Below are 20,551 nucleotides of genomic sequence, written 5' to 3'. Positions count from 1 at the left end.
ACTCTCAACAAAAAAGTAATCTCCAAACAGCGGATGTCCTATTTAGCTCTTGCTACTAGCTGTAATTGACAGGCCTCCTTTCCATCACGAAGATTGTTATCTTAAGTATATTGTCCCTAAAATTGGTCCCTTGGTAAACTCTGAGATTTCCTCCCAAGTAAAGTAACTTGTTCTTTATTTAAAGAAAATCTCTCCCTTTAAAAATGCCTTGCAGATTGACCAAAAGAAAGGAAGCAGCCTACCAGTTTTATTAGCCATTCATTGCACATGGCATGTGTTCTTTAGCAGGTACAAATGCAATTCTAGACAAATAATTTGAGTAATAGCAGTTCAAATATTAAATCCATAAGGGCAAATCACAATTAATGTCAATAACATGCAAATCACAAGCCACTATGCTGCCTTACAACTGCAAATCTCTTTCATATTGTAGACAAACTATTTCTCCCCCTTCCCTCACCGCCAAGTGGCATATCCCGCACTTCATGGTTTTTATTCCTTCACCCAAATCCATGGGATGTAGTGACTCATTAACTGCAATTCACTGGCACACACATTCTTCATAAAGATGATTAAGAGTCTCTTGAAAGTATAAATCCTGCTGATGGTACAGATTGGTACATTCTCGTTCGTGTTAGCCTGTCTATTGCCAGAGGGGTCTTCAATCAGCTCGGCTTTGATAAGTGTTGAGTGGGTTGAGGAGAGAGTTTGTTACAACAGTGACCTGTTCCTGCAGCAAGCTTTGAATCCTGAAAGAGGTCAAGCACTCTCACATTTCAAATTGCCTTCTGCTTTAAAGGAGGAGAGCTCTTTAATTTATTTGTTACTTCACTTGGAACAAACCCGATCATCATTATATATTTTTCCTGATCATGAAAAGCAGTGATACTTAGAGAGCTCGCTGGGAAAGCATAATGAAGATACAAGCATCTACAATGCAAATGAGCCTTTCATGTTCATTTCATTCTTTAAGGTACAGAAATGTTTACTGCATGCAACATTTAGGTCAAAACTACACAGTAGACTCAGTTTAAAGCCTGCTAGCATTTTCAAGTTATCTAGGCTCAGGTAACTTTTTGATCATGCCACTTCCCTGCAGAACAAGAAGGAGAACAATCATCTAGACAATGTTTGTAATCGGTTCCCACCTACTTTTTGATTATGATGTTAACTAGATCTGGTCCCTTGCTGGACTGAGTTGCTCTCAAGCCCTTCTGACCTCGTGCCATTGTTACTGCCACATTTACCCACCTGAAATGATTCAGCTGGAGAAAAGGTAGCCTTGACCCTTCTTTATAAGGGAACAAATTTGAGAAGAGGCTCATGGGACACAGCATGGCCTCCTTCTTTCTCACCCTGAGAAACCAAACTTAATATCAAACTAAGCACCAATGAAATGAAAGACACTAAGGGATGGTTCTCGAAAATGGAAATGTTGTTCAGCTATGTATAGTGCAGATGGTACATCCTCTTCAGTATGTATAACGTGATTTATCACAAAGGCTCATACTTAGTTAAAGACACCCTGTTCCCTTAGAAAAAAAGGGGGGAATGGAAGGATCATAGAAATAGGATGGGTGTCCCTATACAGCCATTAATGTATAGTATGGATTTGCTGTGTGAAACAGCTTTTACTTCCAAGGATATATGGATTGGGGGGAATACCCATTACAATTGCCCTTTCTTTCATCCTGATTTTGAAAGGAAAAATAAAATATCAGTAATGGTATATCATGAAGCCCTCATGAGGGCCAGTTTGGTGTAGTAGTTAGGAGTGCGGACTTCTAATCTGGCATGCCAGGTTCGATTCTGCGCTCCCCCACATGCAACCAGCTGGGTGACCTTGAGCTCGCCACGGCACTGATAAAACTGTTCTGACCAAGCAGTAATATCAGCACTCTCTCAGCCTCACCCACCCCACAGGGTGTCTGTTGTGGGGAGAGGAATGGGAAGGCGACTGTAAGCCGCTTTGAGCCTCCTTCGGGTAGGGAAAAGTGGCATATAAGAACCAACTCTTCTTCTTCTTCTTCATATTGAATTATAACATATCACCAAGTCAAAATATAGCAAATGTATTGCTCTAGGCTCTAGTCACCTCCTCTAATTCACATTTTAGTTGATAGGACAAATGAAGTAAGTTATGAAGCACCTAATTATCTGAATACATCATATACCAATGAAGATAGCTTTCCAGCCAGAGAAAAAAACTTGGTGTGCTATGAGTGACCACATTTGCAAAATTTGGTTCCATGAACTGGAGATAGGTGCTGTCACCTATTTTTAGTGAGTTTCTCATTTGCATGGTCTTTACCAAGGATTAAGGAAGAGAATGTGATTGCCATATTACACCACTTTCTTCCTTCCCGTTTATCTTTCTTTTCTGTTTCAAATGATAAGAAATTATGCCTGGCTAAACAAATAAATGAATTCCAAAGCCAGGAAAATAGAGCTTTACAGATCTGGAAATAAGAAGCCCTAGTTGTGGTGGGGTGGGGTGGGGGGGATGTAGTGTTGGGTATTATATTTTGGCAGTAAAGAGCAAGTGCTTGAGACTTATGCTTGTCAACTAACCCACTATGATGAGCAATTTCCTGCTGTTGTGGCTTCTGCCACTGTTCAAATGAGCAGCTGGGGGAAATGGGAGGAAAGAGACACTAAGCACATGTCAATCCCACCTCTGGCCAAAACCTAGAAGTGAAGTGGCGTCAGTGATGCTTTAGGATTTTGCTAATATCAATTGTTTTATGGGAAATGATGTCCTGATGCCCCACCCTTCATATTTGCCCAGACACTTCAGGCCTACCCTTGTGAGAGTAATTTTTTATAATTATTATTATTGTTGTTGTTGTTGTATTTATACCCCGCCTCCCCCGGAAGGCTCGAGGCGGCTTACATAACCCCGTCCCCTAAAACCATAAAATAACAATAAGATCCAATAAATTTACAATAGTGGCAACAACGATGGCTTAATCTTACTCATTTGGTCTCCGCATCCTCAACTACAGGAGGGGGGGGTGACACTCTCTACCGCCAGTTTGTGAGGGGGGGGGGGCTGATCTTCTTACCGCCCGGCCTCAGCTATAAGCCTGGCGGAAGAGCTCCGTCTTACAGGCCCTGTGGAATGCTGGTAATTCCCGCAGGGCCCTCAGCTCTGCAGTTACCAGTAATGGAAATTTAAAGAAACGGAAGATCTGAATATAGATCTTCAGAGTCCCGTCGTAGCTGAACCTTTACCATGACCAAAAATATGACATTATGTGCAGAACCAGAATAATCTGCTGGGCAATCCACACTTCCAAACCTTTGCTATTAATACAGTGTATAAATGTAAAGGTATCAGGAAAAAAAAATTCACAGTCGGAGTAGTTCAGCAATGGAATAGGCTGCCTAAGGAGGTGGTGAGCTCCCCCTTACTGGCAGTCTTCAAGCAAAGGTTGGATACACACTTTTCTTGGATGCTTTAGGATGCTTAGAGCTGATCCTGTGTTGAGCAGGGGGTTGGACTAGATGGCCTGTATGGCCCCTTCCAACTCTATGATTCTATGATTCCCTATGCAAGCACCGAATCATGTCTGACCTGTGGGGTGACGCCCTCTAGCGTTTTCTTGGCAGACTCAATACAGGGTGGTTTGCCATTCCCTTCCCCAGTTATTACCATTTTACCCCCTAGCAAGCTGAGTACTCATTTTACTGACCTCGGAAGGATTGAAGGCTGAATCAACCTTGAGCCAACTGTTGGGATCGAACTCCAGGCCTCATGGTCAGAGCTTCAGACAGCATGTTGGCTGCCTTACCACCCTGCACCACAAGAGGCTCTAATACAGTGTATAAAACGCTGCAATTGTTCAAAGAAATTATTTTAAAATTGAAAGAATTAACCTTTGGAATTTATCACATAATAAACTAATGGCTGAGGCCCCAATTTCACAGAGACATAATAATACAAAAATTAGGCAAAATCCTGTAAGCATCTGTGAGCCCCCCCCCCAACCTTGTCATCAAAAGCTATAGTAGAAACATTCCCTCCACATTTAAAATACAGTTTATCAAGTGGTTTCAAAAACTGCTGAGAAGAGGGGACAGGTTTGAGAAGATTATACAAATTCATTTTATGCCTGGAGCTTCCTGTGTGGTTCTCTTGATGGCAGCCAGAGTGTTTGCAAAGACACAGAGTTCATTTCAATTAAACTTGAGATATGCTGACTACAAAAGACAATTCTTGTAGAAGCTTCAAAAACAAACGAGTTTAATGATGTCCGGAGGAAGCAGAACAATACTACTTAAAAATAAATAAAGCAAAGTTATTCTTGAAAGTTTGCTAAACAAAAAACCTAGAGCAGACAAAATTTATCTCTGACTCGGGCATTATCAGAAGCTGGAATAGGGTGGGCGGGGAAGAGGGACACACATTACCAAAGCTAACATCCTCTTTTCTGTTAGGTTTAGAGTCTGCTGTTTTCAACATGATTTTGATTTACAATATAACATACCAACCAAGATCCTCCATGTACATCAAAAAATGTTCATTTGTAAGAAGTAACTTTGGGAATCATTCCAAGTCAAACCGCCACCTCAAACATAGCTGCAATTCCACACAAAAGAAATACTGTGCCCATAGAGCCTCTTGTGGCGCAGAGTGGTAAGGCAGCAGACATGCAGTCTGAAAGCTCTGCCCATGAGGCTGGGAGCTTGATCCCAGCAGCCGGCTCAAGGTTGACTCAGCCTTCCATCCTTCCGAGGTCGGTAAAATGAGTATCCAGCTTGCTGCTGGGGGGTAAACGGTCATGACTGGGGAAGGCACTGGCAAACCACCCCGTATTGAGTCTGCCATGAAAACGCTAGAGGGTGTCACCCCAAGGGTCCTTTACCTTTAACTTTCCCACCAAATCTCACCCAACTCTCTTCCTTACTACACCTCATAGCATGGAAGTCCCATGATCCTTAGCATAGCCATTTTTTCATCAGGGACCCACTTCCATTTCTTAACCAGCAGAGAAAATTAACCAGGAACCAATAAACAATGTGGAAGCTTTCTCCTTAAAAGTGTACAACTACAGACTAATCATATATCTTATCCATTTGGTGCCTCTTAATAATTGTGAAACAACCTTGGAGGACGGACTGTCCGGCCTCTCCAGGGCCAATTAGGGTGCAGCCAGCTGCACCCTGATTGGCCCTGCCCCTACAGTTCCTGCCCTCCCTGTCCAAGTTGGAATAGGGCCAATCAGGGTGCAGCCAGCTGCACCCTGATTGGCCTTGCCCCTACAGCTCTCGTCCTCACCAAGCCCTCACCCCTTGCCTCACAGACATGCCTGGCTGCTACAGTCGGTGACTCCTCTGCTCCAATTGCAGGGCCCCAGGTAAGAGGCTCGGCCGGGGGGAGAGGGAGCGCTTCCCAAAGGCCTTTGGTTTTAAAAGTGAAATGTTCCTCCAGTTGTAAAAATACAGTGCAATATCAGAAGCTTAGAGTCATGAAGTCCTGGGAAATGCACTTTTCTTCCTTTATTTAGTATTAGGCATATCTGAAGTTTTGTTTGAATAAAATTTCATAAATATGCCAAAAAGTGGATGACCTACTTAAATTGGGGTTCCTTTAAACCAGGCTTCAAGTTTTGCTTGGTGGGGTTGTAGGATACAGACCATTACAGTTTTATCTGCTAACCTGTGAGTCACACATTGCATATTCTTAAAAGCAGTAAAGTAAGTTTAGGCACGGTAAGTCCTATTGCAGATATTTCTGGTCCCCCCCCCCCCCAATACACCAGTAGATGCTTCTCCTGTAGCTTGAACATTTCTGGAAAATACAGATCTTTATAGGTATTCAGGAAGCACATGCTTACACATGCCATACTAGGAAGTTTGCTTCTTACACAGAGGTCTGGACCTGAATTAAAATCTTTAATTTGGATGCTGGAAGCCAAAACCAGAAAAAAGAAGAGACTTTTACAAACTTCTGCTGTCAGTCATTTCTCCTCATTCACTAAATATGTAGAACACAAGCAAGTTTTTAAAAAAACACATTGCAACATTCCTTTCCCCTTTCCTCCTTTAAAAACAAACTGATTTGAAAACAGCTGTCGTTACGTAACTGTTCTCCATCTTGGGAACAGAAAAGAGTAAGAGTCCAGCAGCCCCCTTAAGGCTAACATTTGTGGTAGGGTATATGCTTTTGTGAGTCACTGCTCACTTCTTCAGGGACCTGAATAAAACAGTGTTGCCCTTACCTGTACCTGTTGTTCATCGTTGACACAGAAGGCTGATGATGATGCTGGCTTTACTTAAGCACTGTTGCAAAAGACTATTAGGAAGGATATTTTCCTCCAACTCTATTTAAAAAAATGCATATGCAGGGTGGTTTACAATACTAATATCCATACATTACCCCCCAGAAGCCATACAGTCCAAATTCCTGAGGAGTATAATTGGTGTCCCTTGCAGTGTAACAAATGCAGTTCTTAGTATACAGAATAGTCACGATCAGCACACATTTAGCAGTTAAACCTAAATCCATCTGGATTAGCCCCTTAATCCTTCTACATAACTACTGCTCAGTTTGGGTGGATGTCACAGAGAAAATATTACAATACAACTTTCCCCCCTCAGCAATTTGCCACTTTGGGCCCTTGAGAGCCAAAGAAATAATAAAATATACCGTTCTCCTTCTGATAGAGCTTGGGCTCGTTTCTACCTGCAGGTGGTGGAGAATCACAATCAAAACTCTGTGCCAGCAAATTACCTCTAAATCACAGAATTATCAAAATGCCACAGAGCCTTCACTCTGGTTTGGCTTCATCTTTCGCCATCAGCGCTGTGAATTTTACAAGGACATGCGCTTCATATAGCTCACCCTCACTCTATCTGTTCCCAATCTACCTGGGAGGTAGATTGGGAGCAATTTACACATCCCTCCTCCTTACGGATCATTGAAACGAGACCTCCATTAAAATGGCCAAATTTTGTGCCAAGGTTTTATCCACAAGGAAGCTGATAACCCAAACTTTTAACATAGAGTATGTATAAAAAGATTTTAATTTTTAATTTTATGTTTACATCTATATGAATTGTGTCTTATATGCAAACTCTGTTATGTTGTTTGATCTCTGGATCGCAAATTAAGAATTAATATATCTATATATTCATTCAATACTGTTTCTAAATAGATGGCAATTATTAAAAATTTACTAATGAAGAGAGATGTAACAGAAATGGCCTTCTGGATATACTTGCCAGGTTTCCCACTACAGAGATCCTAGCTAATCTTCTCTATATGCCTGCTTGCACCAGAAATGTCAGCGGGAGGAAACTGATGTTGGGAGACTGTATCAGCACTAACGTCTCTTTTGGTAAATCCCAGAAGTAATGTATAGAGTTTTTAAAACTCTATAATGATGTCACCTCTGGGTTTTACTGTAAAGCAGGGGTAGTCAACCTGTGGTCCTCCAGATGTTCGTGAACTACAATACCCATGAGCCCGTGCCAGCAAATGCTGGCAGGGGCTCCTGGGAATTGTAGTTCATGAACATCTGGAGGACCACAGGTTGACTACCCCCGCTGTAAAGGACATCAGTGTGCCAGCATTACAACAGTGCCCCAAACCTCATTCCTGGTTTTGGTCTCTGAGGGCGCTGTCTGTGACCTGGCATCCCTGATGTATTTTCAGATGATGCTAGAAGGCCTCTAGTGAAGACACAGTCCAGACTGCAAGGAGGAAAGAGTTACAAAAGGCAGGAGCAGCTGCCAAAAAGGTCCTCATTCAGGCTCCTTCTAATTAGAGTTCCTCACAACAAGGGGTTCCAACAACAAAGTTTTCTTGGCATATTTCAAAGTGAGAGCTGGTATACCCTGGAGCCAGTAAAGGTAACATCCTCATTTCATATTGGGTCCAGAAGCACACTGAAAGCTGTGCATCATGGGAATAATGTAGTCAGGGTGGCCAAGCACACTGGCCATCCAGTTCTGACCCAACTGAAGCTTCCAAGCTATCTTCAAAGGTACAGGAGCGAAGAAGAAGAGGAAGAGGTGGAGGAGCTGTTTTTTTTATACTCAGGATTTCCAAAGCAGCTTACAAACACCTTTCCCTTCCACTCCTCACAAAAGACACCTGTGAGGTAGGTGGAGCTGAGCCAGCTCTAACGGCACTGCTTTGTGTGAACAGCTCTAAGAGAACTATGACTGGCTCAAAGTCACCCAGCTGGCTGCATGTGGAAGATGGGGAATCAAACTCGGTTCTCTAGGTTAGGGTCCACCATTCTTTAACCTATACTTCACACTGGATCTCAGTAGTCCAACCTGGATAGTACCAAGCCATGTATGACTATTGCCCTAAGCCAACCTTTTCCAGAAAAGGAAACTGTCTAAGCTGGAAAAACATACTGTTGGCTACATTCATTACTTGGACATGCAGGAACAAATCCAGAAGAACATTCAGACTGTGCGTTTGGTCCTTCAGGGGGCTTACACCCCATGGCCCTGTGCAAGTTGAATTAGTTTTACCTCCCACTTGCATACCCTCTGTTCTATTCAGATTTAATCTGTTTGTTCACATTCTCTGTATGTAATCTGAGAACTGGAACATTAAATGTTTAATCTCCCATGCTGCTTAAAACATTTTTGTGTCATCTTGTGGGAGTTTGCGATTAAAAATATCGTATTGGGAAACAACACAAGTCCTTTTTTTTTTCCTCCCCCAACAATTTGCTTCCCAGCTAACCCAGGCAATCATTGTAGAGGATGTAGAAAGAGCTATGATTTTGTCAGCCAACTATAATTCTTTCTTTTGTATCTCTTGCTAGGAAGAACTATATTATTATTAGTGACAGTCCCATGCTCTATTGTTTCAGATGAGTAAAATTCCAATTTCATTTTTATTGTTAAAAAAGCCAAAAGTTTTGATTCAAGGGAAGCCATGAATTCTACACACACACACACACACACACACACACTGAAAAACAGGTTAGCTCATGCACAGAAAATCAAGAAAATAGAAGACTTTATTGCACCTGGAGTTTTCTTTTTTCCCCCTTTTAAAGTCAGAATTATAGTATCTGAGCAACTGAGAAAAGATAAGATGAATTGTGAAGTTTCTGTCTCAAAGGCTTCAATGTTCAGCAAATTCACTCTGCACATTCCGGTGTGACAGAAACTGGGCAGGGCCTTAAGTAGCATTCCTCTTAGCACAGGACTCATGTTTCAACCCCTGCATGTCCAAAAACAAGCAGCTTAAATCTAAGTAGTAACAGAAAAACAGTCAGGTCAAACTATAAGAAAGAATGCTACGGCTTATTCCTGTAATTGCTCAAAAGGAAGTATACATGTGACTCCAATTTCATGTATTATGCTGCCTGGGGTGAACCTACCAAAATTTAAGAACAAAATTTTGAGTCCAGTAGCACCTTTAAGGCCAACCAAGTTTTATTCAAGTAGCAATCTTTTGTGTGGACATATCTTCAGGCACACGAAATCTTATACCCTGAAGAAAACTTTGTTGGTCTTAAAGGTGCTACTAGACTTTAAAAGGGTTCTTTTAAAGAAATTAAATCAAAACTGATGTTCATGATTGTATATAAATTAGGTTTTTCCCCAGGGTTTCTCAGTTCAGTTCTGCCTCTTGTCCTACCATGCTGATCTCACGGCAACAGTGGCGGCGCCCCCCCCCCCCGACCAAACTGCTCACCCTGCTGCAACCCCTGTGAAAAGGTTGTTCAACCCCCAAAGGGGTCCAGACCCCCAGGTTGAGAACCACTGCCCTAGATAAATGGATGCTTTGGAGCAGGGGTAGTCAAAGCAGGGGTAGATGCTTTGGAGCAGTGTTTGCTGGCAGGGGCTCATGGGAATTGTAGTCCATGGACATCTGGAGGGCCACAGTTTGACTACCCCTGCTTTGGAGAGTGGATCATGGCATTGTATCTCACTGAGGTTCCTCTCCTTCCCAGGCTCCATCCCCAAATCTCCAGGAGTTCCCCAACTTGAGAACTGTTGTTTGGATCGTGTTTTACAGTTCCTCAGTTTAAGATACCTTGCCTGTTGGGTCTCATCATTGCACCTCTGTGAACTAAGAGTGACCCACTGAACATAGTTTACACACACACCCCAGGTCAGCACTGCAAAAGAACCTTAACAGTTTGGGGAAACTATATTTATTGAGTTTTTTCTTTGCCAGGACTGATCTTGAGGAACTACTGTTAAACTTCCAAGGAACCCCAGGAAAATAGTCCAAACACCAAAAACAAAGTTTGAATTTCCTACCCTAAAGATATAATCACAAAGATCCAGCTCTCCCCCCACCCCAGCTGATTTCATCCCAAAGTATGCCATCACCCAAAAAGGGACAAACTAGGTGGGTTCTGCTGCCATGAACATAAAATAAAAACATAAAGTGTATTAATGCAGGGTTCCATCCCAGTTCCAAGTTCTCTTGCTAGACTACAAACCATTTATGAGACCAGTTCCAGGTTTAAGATATAAAATGAACAATTAAACGAGATATACCTCAATGTTATAAAATGATAATAAGTATATCATGCAGAGCTGAGCTTCTGTGTGTCAGAGGCCCTCAAAACCTATGTATGCACCTTTATACAATGCTTGCTTTGGTTTAGCTTTCCCTGTTCCAGGTTCTGAGTACATGAACACTTGGCAAAGAAAGCAAGACATTTAGCGTTCAGCTTATGTCTGGCTTTGTCTTTCATTTTATATCTCTTGCTGAATCCCCCTTTAAGTTCTGATGGAGTTCTTTGAAAATGTGTGAACTTGTCTGGTCAAATATTCTCCCAGCAGAAAACTCATGCCAGAACTAACTTCATTAAACCCTCATAAATCTTGCACATAGCAAAGAAATCCAGTTGAAACACCAGGGAAGCTGCCTCTTGGGTTCTGTGCAGACAATGGTGAGAAATGAATGATTATGGGCCTATGACTGAAGAATTTAAAGCAGGGAACTGGTGAGCCAGCATAATTTATGGCTGATTATAAAAACAGAAGTAAGCAACATGTACTCTTGCAATAAAGCTGTGTCATCCTAACTCAAAAAAGGAACCACGTTCACATCTTACCTGAGGATATGATTCTCCAAAAAGAAGAATATAATATATCACTGAGAAGACAGATTTGCACTTATCTGTAATTGTTATTCATCGATGTCTTCTGTGCAGACATGCACTGGGATTGTGCTTGTGCAGGCAAGTTGCTGGGCATATCTTTCTAGCTCAAAAGATCCAAACAGGGAGCACCCTGCCCCTTTTGGAGCCTACACATCAACAGGATTCCCACCCAATACATCACATGCTCTGTCTACAGGTGCCCACTTTCCATGGTTCCTGCTAAGCCACACAAACTTCCTTTCATGGCACAATAGGGCCCATGAAAGCTCTACAAGATTTTCTCCGGTGTGCATGGCTTTTCCAAGATTTTTTTTCTGGAGAGCCTGGAACTAGGAATTAAAACTTAGGCCCTTTTACATAGTAAGCTTTACATAAAGACTCCTTCAGTACTGTGACACATCAGTACTGTGGGTTTCTTATGGTTACAAATGGGACTCAGGGATTTGGGAGGAGAGAACTAAAAAAGGCATATCACAGACTACATCCCTAGAGGACTAGAAATGCCCTGATAGTATATGCCATTCTTCCGTCTATCCCTGTGTACCGAATTCTGCATCCTTTCTGTTGTTGGTGCTTATTGACTAGTATCTTCCATGCACACAAATGACACACTCAGAGACCAATCTACCTGCTGCACCTGCGTATGCTATTTTTCAAGGAAAATGTGAGTACCAACTACACTTTATTTATTTATTTATTTATTTATTTATTTAGATTTATATACCGCCCTCCCCGAAGGCTCATGCCAAGCATGTTGCTATTACCTGTAAATGCTAATTCAAAATATGTTCTAGGCTGAAGACTTGAACATAATTGATATTAAGGACTAATATATGTTTGTTATACCAAATTATATGACACTTGGGACTCTAGCTCAATGTTCATGAGACCATAATTTACAGGCTGAAGGAGGTGCATATGTTTCAATAAGTATAGAAACAAAACAATTGCACTGACACGCCAGAGTAAAATATCACAAAGGTTAGATAGTTCAGCATGATTCAGGTTCATGATATAAGAAAGAAAACAAATGCCCTATACCAGTGGTCCCCAACCTCCGGGCTGCGGCCCGGTGTCGGGCTGCGAAGGCCTCTGCTCCGGGCCGCGGCTCCCTCTTCCCGCCCCCCCTGCAGTGAGAAGCTCACCAGGCTGCGAGCAAATCGGCTGCCAAAGCAGCCAATTAGCTTGCGGCCTGGCAAGCTTCTTGCTTTGGGAGGGGGGGGAAGAGAAGCTTGCCACTTCAGTGGCCGATTTCCTTGCGGCCTGGAGGGGTGGGGAGAGGGAGCTGCGGCTGCTGGCATGCCAGCGGCGCAAACACGCATGTGCAGACTTACAGCGCATGCGCATGCGCGTTTGCGTCCAGCGGGGTTGCAAACGTGCACACGCGGCAAGTCTGCACATGCGTGTTTGCACCGGGGCTGCTATGCATGCACGGGGCCCCGGGTCGCCCTCTCCCCACACCCTGGCGCAGCAGTCCATGGCCTGCAAAAGGTTGCGGACCGCTGCCCTATACAATGTTTAAGTTTAGCTCTATTGACTCCCTGAGGTTGAGTAGATAAAAAATTATGAGAAAATGTCAACTGTCCACCAAGGAAATGATGCTGTGGAAGAATCAATGGAAAACAAGTTAGCTAACAATGAGAGAAATGCTAGTTTCAACTCACCTGTAGCAGAAACTATCAACGTCTAATAGAAGTAAGAAAGATGTTATCCTTGGAAAAATGAAAGCTCTACATTCACAGCCAGCAAACCACTGAATACTAGTGCTAAGACACAAGGTCAAGGAAAGCCCTTGGCCTCTGGGCAATGGTTGGCCCCTGTGTGGAACAAGATGTTGGACTAGAGCAGCCTTTCTAAAAAAAAAATTACCATTGAGAAACCCAGGAAACATATTTTTTTATTAAACATTCTGTAAGAGTCTATGCAAAGGATCAGAATGCCAGTGCTGAGTTGAGAGTCTGTGTTCTGATCCTCCCTAAGCAGCAGTCCTCAGAGCAGGGGTCCACTGGCCTGAATGGGGTCCACAGACAGAATGTTGTATACTCCTGGGGTATGAATCTATAGAGCTCTCACCCACTAATTACCAGGTATATTTACTTTACTAGCCTCTAGATTGTTTTTTTCCCCCAGACTGTACCAAGAACTGCTAAAATAGTTTCAAGTCTATCTTCAAGGACTGTACATCAGAGCTCCAGTTTTGCTTTTTGTTTATATGATGGCTAAGAAGCTTCCACCCTTTGATGAAAACTAACTGGCTACAATTGTAGAACTCAACAAGCCTAAAAGAGCAAGTTATTTGCAACCCTGAATGAGCAGTAATGCACCTCAACCTTAGCAACAGTTCAAACAAAATATTCTGCCTTAATTTCATGTTTTGACATCCCTTTTCCATTCACGGCTGCGATTGTCCGGACATACTTTTATCCTGTTTCTGAGAATTGCAGTTTGTATGTCAAGAACCCACTTTGTACCAATCATGGGGAAATGTCAGAATGTTTGACAGAATAATTAGCCTTCACACAACATCACATGTGGTGACAATGGCCGGATGCACCATTACTGGCTTTCCTTCACACAAAGTGGACCCTGAGTTGTTTGAAGCTGCAAGGTATAGTAGGAGAGATCACACACTGTAAAGGTAAAGGTATCCCCTGTGCAAGCACCGAGTCATGTCTGACCCTTGGGGTGACGCCCTCCAGCGTTTTCATGGCAGACTCAATACGGGGTGGTTTGCCAGTGCCTTCCCCAGTCATGACCGTTTACCCCCCAGCAAGCTGGGTACTCATTTTACCGACCTCGGAAGGATGGAAGGCTGAGTCAACCTTGAGCCGGCTGCTGGGATTGAACTCCCAGCCTCATGGGCAAAGCTTTCAGACGGCTGCCTAACCACTCTGCGCCACAAGAGGCTCTCTTACACACTGTATCTCAGATTATTATTAGCATCCGCACACTCATCTCTTCAAGTAGTCATGACTCAAGCAGTAAATTCAGCAGCAGCTGTCCACATGGCCAGTTCAAGAGTTCTACTGCTATGCCTCTGTACTGCCCCTCATCTGAGATGTTTCTACATGTGCACTATGAGTACCATTTTCTCTGTTGGCGGTGGGAGCTCCAAGTGGAGGCACACCCTCTTTTGCAAGCATCAGAAGAAAAATGCAGAGGCCAAAATGTTATCCTGCAATGTCACTGCCAACCCTGTAACTGAAAGTTATCAGCCACTCTAAGAATTCACCTAACATTCTTGGTTGTACAACACAGTCTTTGGAATTCTGATACAGCATGGTGAGCACAGACAAAAAAAACTGCTGTAGGAGGCAAAACCTGCCAGAAAACAGCTGCTGCAACTGACTTTCAGCCACAAAGTGAAGATCCTTATGCTGTGGTGCCGGTGGTTGCTGAAGATTTTAAAAATCTACACTGCTGATCTTATTGGGTAAAAGCCTCACCTGGCCCTGCCAACCTCCTAAAAACTCCTGGTAGATGCCAGGATGGGTGTTGGTGGGTGCCATGGAGCCCACAGGTGACAAACTGGGGAATGGTACCACAGAGTTTAGAGCAAACCCCAGAACCTTCAATGACATGGCAACATCACTTCTGGTGACACACCCAGAAATCCATGATAATGTAGGATGCTGTTCCAGTGTCTGCACCCCTCAAAGTCTGCTTGGCATTACCAGATCTGTGCATCCAGTCCTGTACTCACACTGAATTATACAACCACACACATACACACTGATTGATATCAATGGCCCCGGAAGGTATGTATGTACGTGTGTGTGTGTGTGTGTGTGTGTGTGTGTGTGTGTGTATGTATGTGTATGTATGTATGCATGCATTTATTTGTTTGTTTGTTTATTTTTTCGACTTTATAGCTCGCCACTCCCACGAGGCTCATGGCAGGTCACATATTATAAAATCCCTATAAAAACCCCTAATACAATAAAACATCCCAAAATGCCCAACAACCCAACCAAACCAGTGGCGGTGGTGTTGTACCACATAGCTCACGGCAGTGTTGTACCACATAGCCCCAGGAAAGGAATAGCGAATGGCTTCAAACAAAACCCTAAAAGGTGGGAGAGGGGCCCCGATCTACCATGGAGATAATAGTGAATTCATCATATAATAATGAATTCATCTGTTTTCAGTAATTGTATCACACTATAGTAGTAATTCCAGCAGCAATATAAAATAAAAACACACAGATTTCGAGAGTTAGGAGCATTATGCTTTACTTATCACTTGTGGAATTATTGTTCTCATTTATTTACAGATGTGTTTAAACCCAGAAGTACTTTTTAAAAAGTTTTATTACAAAATTGTATAGGGATAATACCAGGGGGGAAAGACTTAGCATCTTTTGATTTATAAAACCTGGCAGGAAATATATAGTAGTACTTTTATTTATGGAGAACATGCACAACAGCTGGACCCAAGGTGTGGTCCAACTGAAAAAATAAGCGCATATCAAATTCTCAGTGGGATATAGTAAATCACATACTTGCCTATATTATGACGTGTAAATATTTACAAACTGAAAAATATGTTGGTTTTTTCCAGTCCCAGTTTTGTTACAAATATGTAGTAAAAACATATCCCTTGTTTACTTAATTGTTTTTAGTTAGGGAAGGGTGGTATACAAATGTAATGTGTAAATAAATAAATACACATAATCAACTATAATAATAAGATATAACATATTCAGGTAACATTTCGTCTGCAGTTCCAGAGTACACATATCTGGACAGGAAGGGGTTTTGGGGGCCCAATAGATACTGTCACTGACCTTGACCAAATGCCTGGCGGAAGAGTTCTATTTTGCCGGCCCTGGGGAACTGTGGTAGCTTGGACAGGTTCCAGATCACCTCTAGGAGCTCGTTCCACCAGGTGGGGGTCATGACAGAGAATGACCTGTCCCCAATCAAGGCCAGACATGATTCCTTGGAGCCAGAGATAACTAGCTGGTTGGTACTGGCTTAGCATAGTGCTCTCGGGGAGGGGGGGGGCAGGCAGAGAGAAGATCTCTCTGGTACACTGGACCCAAACCATGTGTGCCCTGAAATGTGATTACCAAGACTACCAAGCCTGATCCAGGAGTATGGGCTGGATGTGGGCCTTCCAAGGTGTTCCCATAAGAACCCTGGTCACTGCATTCTGAACCAGTTGCAGTTTCTGGATTAGGGGTATGGGTAGGACTGCGTAGAGCAAGTTGCAGAAATCCAGTCTAGAAGTGACTGTCGCATGGATCACTGTGGCTAGGTGTTTCATGGACAAGTAGGGTGCTAGTAGTTTGCCTTGGTACAGGTGGAAACATGCACGCCGCACTATTTTTATGACCTGCACCTCCATAGAGAGGGAGTCATCTAGGATCACACCTAGATTTCTGGTGGAGTGAGCCACTGACAGCTGTACCCTGTCACAGTTGGGAAATCACACTTCCTCATTTGGAGGGTACACCTTCAGATGACTCTGAAGTTAGGATATCACCAGAGAAGACTCCCTAAGTCTCCTGTCAGTTGCCAGACTTGGCCTAGCAACCACAGAATTATACTACTTATAAAGCCTAAAACGGTAGAGACTTCTGTGACTGGTCAACTTACCAATGTCTAATATTTGGATTGGTAACCAATACTGTGCTATAGAATGGCTTCTCTTTCTATTTGTTTCTCCACATCCCTCTCCACACCCCAGCCTTCTTATTCAGACAAAGTTTTCTGCAACTAACTGAAATATATAGGCCCAGAAGTTCTGCTTTAGTTGATTATATTATTTTCTGCTGTTGACGTAGAGGCTCTGAAGAGTCTCCTCACAAATTCTAAAGGAGCATCAACAAGGTAAAGCTCAGCAATATTTTAAACGGGTCACTTGGGAACTACACAGATTTGAATTCCTGATTTATGTTAATAACTATCTGAAAACTATGTTTCTTTTTTCTTCTTAAACCAGCCTTACTTTATGTAATAAGCAAGGAAATAATTAAGATATATTAATACTTATATGTTCTATACTTCTAGAACAAAGCAAAAATTAAAGATGATCTGCAAAACTGGCTGTGGTTGAGGTAGGGAAATTGATTTGTTTTACTTGCCATTGAGGACTATTGTTGTTGCTGGTTTTATTGTAAACTGCCACAATCTTGCTGAGTGTGGGATAAAATTTTGATCCTCCCCCTGCAAAAAAAATGATATAACACAGTGGTCCCCAACCTTTTTATCACTAGGGACTGGTCAACATTTGACAATTTTACTGAGGCCCGGTGGGGGGGTAGTCTTTTGCCAAGGGACATCGCTGCCGCCTGAGCCCCTGCTCCACTTGCTTTCCCACCGGCGCTCCTGACTTCTCGCCGCCCGCTGGGGGGCACTGCCAGCAGCAGCTGCGCAGTGCCACGCCAAGGGGGAGCCCCAGCATGGCAGCCGCTGGAGAGCACCAAAGGTGAGCCAGTGGCAGAATGGCAGGGCAGCCCCCAAGGCAGCAGCCAGGGAGGAGGACGAGGAGGAGCCACGGCCCGGTACTGTCTGATCCACGGACCGGTACCAGTCCCCGGACCGGGGGTTGGGGACCACTGATATAACACACAGTCCCTACTCTATCATCGAGCTCACTCATTCAATGACCTTGGTCTAGTCATTCTTTCTCAGTCTAACCTACCTCATAGGCTGCTGTGAAGACATAGTGGGGAAAGAGAACCAGGTAAGCCATCGGCAGTTCCTTGGAGGAACAATGGGATAAAAAGGTACTAGATTCCACTTAGCTTCCCTGTAGTACATCTGTCTATTGTTCTCCTGCTTCCTAACTACTTATACTTTCTGGGCCATGGTGTAGTGTGGGGACTCTGATCCTGCTGGACTGCTGTGGCCCTTCCAGTGCACAATGAACTGAGAGGGCACCCTCCAACTCATCTCACACACCCATGCAGCTTCAAAATTGTAGAGATAAGCTAAATTGTCTCTGAGAAAAACTCATCTGCTACTCTAACTGCAATCATATCATTTTGGAACTTCATATGATCCTGTTTGGCTCACAAGTGGCACTGACATGCATACCATAATGTTTCCTATTTGAGACCAATCTTGATGTTGACAATCTGTCAAGACAGAAGCTGGCAGATTCCAGCATATTAGGGATGGAGTCCAGGTGATCTGGCTTCTGGTGACTACTGGAAGGAAATTCTTGACTATACTGGTCTGACTCCACTAGTTATTGTTCCTCAAGCAGTACTAAGGTGAGGACAAGACAAAACAGAGTTAAATCCAGTTATCTATTTTGTAGAGGCTTTCCTTATCACCCGCTTAAAAGCTGCTTTCCCTTAACACCTGCCCAGAACTTGCAATAAACAGAATTCCTTTGTTTGTGTTAACAGAGCCATAGAAATAATGCTCTGCAAGTCTTTTCCATTTAGTGCTTATTTATTGTTAATAATTCACCGCCTGCTGACAGAGAAGGGCACGATGGAGCTAATTTAACATTTCGTTGGTCAGATTCTATTCCTATCTGAGCAAAGGATCAGTAAATAAGAGTGAAGCACCATTTGTTGCATTGCTGGAATTGTCACAAGTTAGGTTATCATACACCTTGTGCTCATGGCAGAAAGATTAATTTCTAGTCTTGTTCACATAAAACACATTCCAGCCCGGGTGACCAGTCTGACAAGAGACAGTGTCCTCTAAACATAAGGATTTTCTCAGAATTTTTGGCTGAGACAAGTGAGGCAAGAATAGAGAATGTGGAAATTTAAATCATCCAGTCAAATGCATTCACAGAACTATGAATAAATTGCTGACATTCTCTTATTTAACAGGGGGGGGGGTGTTCTTGGTCTTTCTTTTTGTGCCAGCTAGCGCACAGCGTGCAGAAATTGCCCTGTGTTTGCAATGAAATCTCACAGTTGCCGCTGAAACCATCTTTTGTTTCCGCAGATGTTTCTGGCAATGCCTAGAGAGGATCTAGTTTCTATGGACTTATACAGACATGGCATCCCAAGAAGTGCCACATTACCGATAGTGTGAAATTGATCAGGAGAGGGGGCATTTCTGTGAATACTCATTGTGCCACATGCACAGGATGATTAAAACCTGCCGTTTCAATTGTGATATCTGTCTCTCATAGGATTGTACCATCTCCAGAATGTATGCGGGGACCTGTTTGCTCGAAAGCCAGTCAGCCTTACATCACAATATCACTTCATACGGAAAGGCCTGCACAGAAGAAAGGCTAGTAATGTGAGGAAATTTTGGTACTGGATTTTGTTTTCAGTCAAGGCATCACTCATATGCATTCTGACAACCTATGACCTGTGTACGCATATAGGCCTTTCCAACAGTTCCTTTTTCCCCATCCCCTCTCATTGGACTGCGCAGTTTGCATCCGTAAGAGCCAGGGTATTTTCTGTGGCTGCACCACAACCATGGAATGGCATACTTGACAAGTTTAAGTTCTCTTGGCCTTCAGATCTGTGTGCAAGTCTTAGCTGTTTCAGTGAGTCTTAGACGGATGATGCAATTGTGTATCTGAGTTCTATGTGAGTGCAAGCAGTATACTTCATGATGGTATGGGGATGTTTTTACTAAAGACTGTGGGTTTTACAAAGATGTGATTGTTCTTCTAATGATGACGTTCGCTATTCTGACCTTTTGCTTGGAAGTGTGAATTTGTGTGTGTGTGTGAGAGAGTAAAACTGAGCTAAGACAAGAACACCATGCCCATTTTGAAATGAGTCCATAAGAATCAAACAAAACAGTACGTAAAGAAGAATTTAGGGATAAGACTGGAATGCACCTTTCAAGTTTCTTCTACACACTGAGCTATGATTAGCATGACAATGGAAAGGCGGCATAACCCACCGTGATATCTGAAAGTGTAAAATCAGTGCATGGTGATAGATCATTATCTAACCTAAAGGCCAAAATGATTCTGGTGGTTACAGATTTATATTCTGATATAAGAGAACATGTAATGGCCAATCAGTAAAGCCTTCTTGTTCAGAAAATAACAGGCACTCAATAAATTCCTCATTATTTTGGAGAGCCTGGTAAAGCCGTTGGCTATTCTCTAGTGCTGAGAGCTTGTCTAGTTTATGACAGAGAGAGAGGGGGGGGGAGGGGGAATTCTGGGCAATTCTGAATCCCACTCAAGTCTATTCAATGGAACTCATGATTCATAGTGAACTAACAGCAACCCTTAACTATAGGTCTTCAGCCAGGTTCGTGAGGGAAGAAATAAGGTAAACTAGATGAGGACCGCAAACACCATATTATTTTCTTTGTTGTTAGATCTGTTTAAGAGCAGGAGACATAGGGAAGGAGAAACCAATGTGAGAATGGGGAGACTAATGGGGAGCAAGAGGAGGGAGAGATTGGAGGAGCTGGAGAAACACAAGGACAGCACACATGTCAGAAAAAGTAAACGAATAAATTGTTGAAAGTTTGGGTTAAAATTGGGTCCCGTCAAGACTC

At 43.0% G+C, this 20,551-nt stretch overlaps 1 protein-coding gene and 1 long non-coding RNA gene across 3 annotated transcripts in view; one reads left to right on the top strand and one right to left on the bottom strand.

Moving 5' to 3' along the window:
• The window catches only part of SH3RF3 (SH3 domain containing ring finger 3), a 238,939-nt gene that overhangs the window by 98,062 nt on the left and 120,326 nt on the right, over positions 1–20,551 (bottom strand). The window lies entirely within an intron of this gene.
• LOC143840298 (uncharacterized) lies at positions 5,188–19,807 on the top strand. The gene is made up of 3 exons (XR_013232113.1): positions 5,188–5,360; positions 17,114–17,160; positions 19,206–19,807. It is a non-coding gene; the product is annotated as an uncharacterized LOC143840298 (long non-coding RNA).

Source organism: Paroedura picta, chromosome 6, assembly GCF_049243985.1.
Source record: "Paroedura picta isolate Pp20150507F chromosome 6, Ppicta_v3.0, whole genome shotgun sequence".
Taxonomy (NCBI): domain Eukaryota; kingdom Metazoa; phylum Chordata; class Lepidosauria; order Squamata; family Gekkonidae; genus Paroedura; species Paroedura picta.
Note: the sequence above shows the minus strand (reverse complement) of the source record. Positions and strands in the feature narration are given on the sequence as shown.